Source organism: Stenella coeruleoalba, assembly GCF_951394435.1.
Source record: "Stenella coeruleoalba genome assembly, chromosome: 6".
Classification (NCBI taxonomy): domain Eukaryota; kingdom Metazoa; phylum Chordata; class Mammalia; order Artiodactyla; family Delphinidae; genus Stenella; species Stenella coeruleoalba.
The window spans coordinates 13672380-13680464 of record NC_137151.1 but is presented as its reverse complement, the minus strand read 5'-3'; positions in this window follow the sequence as shown (position 1 = coordinate 13680464).

Here is an 8085-nt window from a genome sequence, read left to right as displayed (position 1 = left end):
CTGAAACAATCTTTCTCACTCCTCTCCCCACCCCCATCTTCTAAAGCCTGTTTGTAGATTTGCGGATTGCTAACAGATTTTAAGAACAAGAAATCTCTGAAATACCACGTAGCTAAAAGCCAAAAAACAGGAATACTTGAGAACTTCCTTTAAAAAAAATATTTTATCAAGGGGTGGTCTCCGGCTTTCAGTCAGCTTTCTTCTCTGGACTCAGCTATGAAGGATGAAAATCCCACAGAGATTTGCAGACTTAAACTGGGAGCTTCCTATAGGCTCCAATCCTTGTTTTAAGGTATGGCCTCTTTCTATCTGGTTTCTTTCTTGGAATCTTGGATCTCGTCAATGCCAGATCCATGAACAGAGGCCACCAGCTGGATGTCAGAAGCAGAATATACAGTACATTGTCTGAAAGCACTCAGGTGTCCTGGCTGTGCAGCCAGGAGCCTGGAATGCTGCCACTGCTGGAGGTCAGGAACAGGTAGGGTGTCAGTAACTAGCTAGGAAGCACACATGTTGAGGGACAGGCCAAAAAGCAAACCTAAGTCCAGAGATTCTGGAAGGCATGTAACAGCAACCCAAACACTGTGTTGTGCCCTCATTCAGAGACAAAAGATCAAATGATTAAGAGTATGGGTGTCAATCCTACCTCGAATCCAGGTACTAATCCATTATCTATACTTTTGGGCAAATGGCTTAATCTTTCTAAATATCACTTTCCTCATCTGTAAAGTAGGGATTAAGCACCTTTCTTATAGAGTTTTTGGTAGATACAATAAAATAATGTTAACTTAATCTCTTGTCTAACACATGGTCAATGCTTAATATGTTGTAGTGACTATGTTTTCCAATTTCTTAATTTGTTGTAGTGACTATGCTTTCCAACAATTCTAAATGTATGGCTCCTCACATGTATGGGTAAGGGGAATTTTTTGTCATTAAAAATTTCAGAGGCAGAGCAGACACGAGTCTGAGAGGGCCTGAGACCACAGAGCAGGTACAAAAGTGACCAGACTGGTAGTGGAACATGGTAAAAGAAAGATGGTCCATTGGGACCTAGCTCTAGGTGGGACAATGCTCTTATATAAAAAAATTGAGTGACTTGCACTAGCTGTTTGTTTTGTCTCCTCAATTTCTGGTAGTTTTGAAGAAGTTTTGGCTGCCTTAGTTTTGTTGCTATTGTTATTATTATGGTATATTTTATTTAACTTTTTGTTAAAGTATAACATATTAAAAAGCACATCATCTTAAGTGGAGAATGCAGTACATTTTCACAACTTGAGCACACTCATGTAACCGGTAGCCAGTTCAAGACCAGAACACTTCCAGGACCCCCAGAGTCTTGCCCCCTTCTAGTCACCATTCCTACACCACAGGGAACCACTATTCTGATTTCTACCACCAGAAACCAGTTTCATCCAGTTTGGGACTGTATGTAAATAAAATCATCTACTATGTGCCTCTTTTATACCTGGCTTATTTTGCTCGGCATTTGTTTGTCAGATCCATCCACATTGTGGCTTGCATTTGGAGTTCATTCATTCCAAATACATACTATAATATTCCATAGTGTGAATGTATCACTCTATTCAATGTAGGTGAGTAATTGGGATGTTTCCAATTTAGGGACATTGTGGATAGTGTTTCTCTGAACATTCTTGGATGTGTCTTTTGGTGAACTTGTGCACTCATTTCTCTTGAGTGTATCACTAAGAATGCAATTACTGTGTCAGCTATAGTAGGTGCTGTCAAACAGTTTTCCAAAGTGACTGCACCAATTTACTCTCCCCAGTAATGTATGTCAATTCTGTGGTTCCGCATCTTCCCCATCACTTGATATTGTCTCTTTGTCATTATAAACCTTCTGGTGGGTCTAGTATACTGCACTATGGCTTTAAACTTTCATTTTCCCAGTGACAAATGAATTTGGGCACATTTTCTGGACTGGAAATCTGTGACTTGGAGAAGCTAGAAGCTCCCTTCAAAGACGTATAACTAATAGGTGATTATAAATGACACTCTATGTCAACACTGCTTCTCCAAACCGAAGTGTGGATTTAGGCCATAGTGATAAGAAGAGGGGATGTCATGCTTCCTCACAGTCTGCATTGGCTCTTTGCATCTTGAGTGGTATATTCTGTTCCCAGTCCTCCACTTTAAGAAGGATGTAGGTGAATGAGGGTATGTTTAGAAGAGAGTGATTAGGTCAGCAGTCAGACCAGCAAGGGGAATAGTAAGAATAACTAGGATGGTTAAACCTATAGGGAGACATCGAAGGGGGAACAGAAAAATTGCCATTTAATTTATGGAAAGTATCTTCTGAAAGAGGGGGCGGGTTTGTTCCGTGGGACCCATGAGGCCAAACTATGAAAACTACAAGAATGAAGATTGCAGGATGGAAAAGTTCAGCCCCTTGTTATCTTGCTCTTTCTTCTGGTTTTGGCCTACACAGCAAGGTCAGGACAGTCTTCCTTGTGGGCCACAAAATATTCTCAGCTAATTTGTGTAGCTGAAATAGATTATGTAAATAGGGAACACCTGAGGTTACAAGTGCCCCTCCCACCCCTGCTGCACTTCATAATTTTATTTTTCCTGACAAATATTTATGGACTCCTCCAAGCTGTAGAGCCCATTCCTGAGTTCTTCACAAAGGACAGACATGATTACAACTAGAGGTCTCATATATTCACTGAGGAATTCTCAAAAAATACAAAACAGCCAATTAGGGTTATAACAGACAAACAATCAAGCAAGGAAGACAGTGTGTGGAGACATTTGATGATGTTTAGTTGACTCAAGGTGCGTGAGAGATGCTGATGGCCAGGGGCCAAGTTTGCATGAGGCTAATAAGGTCTCCAAAAGGATGCAAGAAATAATTTGATTTCAAAGGAAGGAATGGCTAAACTAGGGCTATTGGAAAGGAGCAGACAAGGCAAGCCAGGCAAAGGAAGGAGAAGGAATCAAGTTCAGAAGTAAGGAAGATGAGATCCTTGAGGGAAGAGTGCTGTGGAATGAAGGACGTGTGAATGGAGGGGATGGAGGGAGAAAGGTCAGAGATCAAAGGGTAGGAGTTATTTCAATAGGTCTATAAATCCACATAAGTGTCAAATAGTGTCTGTATGCATAATGTATAATATCACATACACAGACATTTATGTTGACTTTGAAATATGCACAGATGTTGTATTGATTCAAATATACTTAAAAAACATACTGAACTCATAGTTGATTTTGTCATGTATTTTCTCAATCAACAATTCTAAATGTATGGCTTCTCACGTGTATGGGTAAGGGGAATGTTTTGTCATTAAAAAGGTGTCTTATACTTGCAATCATTGGTAACTATTAGTCTGGAATATGGCTGTTGGTATCAATCTACAGAAAACTGTAGAAATGCAGATTATTAAGTAGGAAAAAAACACGTGAAGTCTGAAAGGGAGTTTGGGTTACTCACTTATCACTCTCAGGGCTGAAAGGAATCCAGATAGCTCATATTATACATTCCTCTACTTCTGGCCAGGGTCAGACCTCATCCACCTTAGACAGATGACAATCTATCTTATTTTCTATCATTATTTGGATTTGTTTCCCAACATTTTTGAGTGGAAATCACTGCAGTGGGTACCGTGAGAAATGCAAAGGTAAGTAAACTGTGTTCCTTGCTTTCTGGAAAGAGAAATACAACTACTTGCTTGAATCTTTTATTTTGAAATTATGTAGCTCTCTCTACCAGGATTTCTTTACTGAATCTAAGTTTGACCTTTGGGAGATTATCACGGAGTGATAGTTTTGATCCACATTTTCTTGCCACAAAAGGATGCTGGTGCTTAAAAGACAGGAAGAACAAGAGGCTAGATGCTCTCTACAACCTATTTCATTGCCGTCCACAGCACTATTCCAACACCATTGGAGAAAATATAGTAAGGGCACTGAAGGGGCCTAGCTGGAGTTGCAATTATGAGAAAGACAATCTCCCTCCCATTTCTCTTGCTCCCTCCAGCACACCCACACCCACACCCACACCCACACCCACACACACACACACCTTGTAAATGATGCATTCATAAAACAGCTAATCAGTGTTGGAACAGGCAAGCAACCAAACAAAAAAAGACATTTTAAGAAAGGCTCCTATTTTCTCACTGATAGGACACACGTTAACTAAACTTAGCAACAGCTACTCTGGTGGGAAGACATTTTTCTTTGGGCTGTCAGCAAGTTTTGATTCCCACCCCCCGCCCATTCTCCCAACACATATCTAGAAAAATTCCAGTATGATAACACCATTTTAGCAGTTAGCTAAATAGATAGTGTAGTGCAGGAAGTACTCTCCATCCCTTTCAAAGTGGAAGGATGGGGTCATTTCGCTTTTCCAACCAAGCTGTGAACTCTGGATAGTGGAGCACTACCATCCCCCAAAATAACAGATCTAGAAAGACCTTTGAGCTGAGCTTTGAATGACGAAATCTGACATACCTTCCATCACAGCTGTGCATATATTAGTAGCTCTGTACATGATTATTGACTGATTGAATTAATACACCCAAAAAAGCACATACACATGTATATTTAGCAGAAAGAGAACGCCATACATATGTGAAAACAGAAGGGGAAGCGTGAAGGATATTCAAAGTTGGTAGCAGGATTAGAAATGCCTCATACTAATTAAGCTAAGGAAGGTGAGGTGTTTTGGGATGGATCCAAAAGCTATTCCATGGGACTGGAAAGGGAGAAAGAGGACTATTGCTTAGAACAGTGAGAACTGAAGAGCAGTATGATATTCAAAATCATTTATTCAAGTACTTACAAGATGCAACAAAAAAGTGACAGGGTCCCTATCCATAAGAAACCCACAGTCCAATGGAGGAGATAAGTGCAAAAGCACACAGATTAGGATATAATGGATTAAGTGATAAAGTTGGATAGACATGATGTTTATAGACTTATGTAGAAGGGTCACTGACCGCATATGTTCCATAGGTAAAGAAAGGCTTCCTCTAGTGATTAGCCAGGCAGAGTATGTGCAATGGAGTTCCTGGTACAGCAAACTACATGTGCATGAGAGAGTATGATAAGTTAGGACAGTGGTTCTTAACTATGACCACATATTAGAGCCACTGGGGGGATCTGAATTAAAAGGAATTTCTAAAACTGAAAACTACAATAATTGAAATAAGTAATTCAATAGATTAACTTCACAGAACAATAGATAAATCAAAAGAAATGATTAGAAAATTTAAGTGTAGGCTAGCTGAAAATATCAGAATGAAACACAAAGAAAAAGAAGGTTGGAAAACACCAGAAAGGGGTGTAAGAGACACTTGGAACATGGTGAAAAATTCTAACAACCTGTAAGCATAAACTCAGAAATAGAAGAGAAAGAGAATATGTTGGAAGCAATATTTGAAGAGATATTCTCTGAGAATTTTCCAGAATGGATGGAAATCATCCAGTTACAAATTCAGTATGCACTGTGAACACCATAGAGCAAATACAAATAAAACCTTACCTAGGAACATAATAGTCAAACTGCTTAAAATCAAAGATAAAGAGAAAATCTTAAAAGAGGCCGTATTAAAAAGACACATTAACCTTAAGGGAGCAGCAATGAGACTGACATTTGATGTCTCAACAGAAATGCTGGAAGCAAAAAAGACAATGGAAAGATATATTTATCAAGCTGAAAGAAAATCTCTCCCATTCTAGAGTTCTATACCCAGCAAAAATATCCCTCAAAAATGAAGATAAAATGAAGACATTTTAGACAAGCAAAAGTTGAGAGAATTTGCTACCAATTGATACAATAAGATGAATACTAAAAAGAGTTCTTTAGACAAATGAAAAATAATCTCAGATAGAAATACAGAAATGCAAGAAGAAATGAACAGTACAAGAGGTATATGTACAAATTAATGAACATGTATAAATTAAATGAATGTTTATTATGTATAACTACCACAAAATCATATCTTGTGATTTTAAAAGAACATAGAATTAAAATGCATAATAGAAATAAGGGTAAATGTAGTTCAAGAATTCTGAGATTGTTGCATTATCTGGGAAATAATAAAAGTATCAATTTATAATAGATCCTAATAAAGAAAAGACATGTAATGTAATCTCTAGGGCAGTGTTTTTTGAAGTGTGATTCCTGGACCAACTGGATCAGCAGCACCTGAAAACTTGGTAGAAATGCAAATTCTTGGGTTTCCCCCTAGACCTGCTGGAGAAGAAAATCTGAGGTAAAGCCCAGAAACCTGAATTTTCAAATGCTTTCCAGCTGTTTCTGATGCATGCTAAAGTTTGAGAATCACTACTTTAGAATAACCACTGAAAGAATAATAAAAGAATTTACAACTAACAAGCTAATATTAATATAAGGGGAGGATGGAATAATAGAAATTCTTGATTAGTCTAAAAAGAAGAAAGAAAGGGAAAATAATGGATAAGAGAAGAAATGGGACAATTAGAAAACAAAGTGGCGGATTTTAAAACCACATGCATCTGTAATTATTTTAAATATAAATGCATTAAACATTCAGTTAAAAAATATTGTCCAAAATGGATAAAAATGCAAAATTCAACTAAGTGATACTTAAATAAAATACACATTTTAAATGTAAGGGCACAGAGAAATTGGAAGCAAAATGATAGAACAAGCTATACAAGAAAACATTAGCCAAAATAACTGGTATAGCTATACTAAAATCAAACAAAGCAGACTTTAGGAAAAGAAGCAATTCAAAATGTTAGAACATTTCAAAACTTTAGAAGGGTCAACCTCTGAGGAAGATATAGTAATTATATATTTAAAATAGCCTCCAAATAAATAAAGCAAAAAATGACAGATTACAGAAAAAATAGAAAATTTTACTAACAAAGTGTGAGATTTTAACATAGCTCTTTCAGTAACTGATAAAGTAAATACATAAAATATCAGAATTACAGAAAATGTGAACAATACAATTAACAAACCACCTAATTGACATCCATAGAACTCTGCAACTTATAATTGCAGAATATATTTTCTTTTCACGTGCTCATAAAATAATTACCAGAATAAACTGTTAACTGAACAATAAAACAAGTTTTAAGAAACTTCAGAGGATGGATATCATATTCCAGAATAGATTCTCTGATTATAATGAAGTTTAACTATATGTAAATTAAACCCATGACTCAGAAAAGAAATCAAAATAGACCCCAAAGATCTAAACAAATTCGAACCTAGTCATATACAACTAAAAGAATGCATCATGACCAAATGGAACTTATGCCAAGAATGGAAGGTTAACTTACATTTAGAGAATCAATCATTATAATTCACCACATTAACAGAATAAAGGAGGGAATATATAATCATCTCAAGAGATACAGAAAAAGTGCTTCATAAAATTAAAACTCTGTTCATTATTAAAACTCTCAACCATGTAAGATTAAAGGAATCTTAATTTGTAAAGGATATCTATTTAATTCTGAAATATTGAAAGCTTTCCCTTTGATATTGGAAGTGGGACAAGTATGCTCACTATTACCGTTTAGACACATCACGATTATGTATTTACAGTATCCAAAAACAATATATAGATAAATGATTAGAATTAAGAACTTAATTCAGCAAAGACACTGGCTACAAGAACAATATAAAATTACTCACAAATAATGCAAAAATAAAGTTTTAAAAATGGATTAAAATCCAAAATTTATAATGGATTAAAATTACCAAATACTTTGGACTATGTCTACAGAAATAGCTAGACCCCCACACTTTCAATTACACAACATTTTTGAGAGAAATTAAAGAAAACCTAAATAAATGGAAGGATACACAGTGTTTGTGGATCATAAGGTTTAATTTTGTAAAGATGTCCACTTTTCCAAAATTGATTTATGGGGTCAATACAATTCAATTCAAGATCGCATAATGTTTTTAAAAAGTGACAAGCTGATTCTAAAATACGTATAACATGGGTCAAAAGGAGTGAAGACAATCTGGAAGAAGAACAAAGCTGGAGGACTTACACTATATAAAGACTTAATATAAAGCTATGTTGTTTAAGCAGGCGGAATGGGTGAAAAGATAGACAA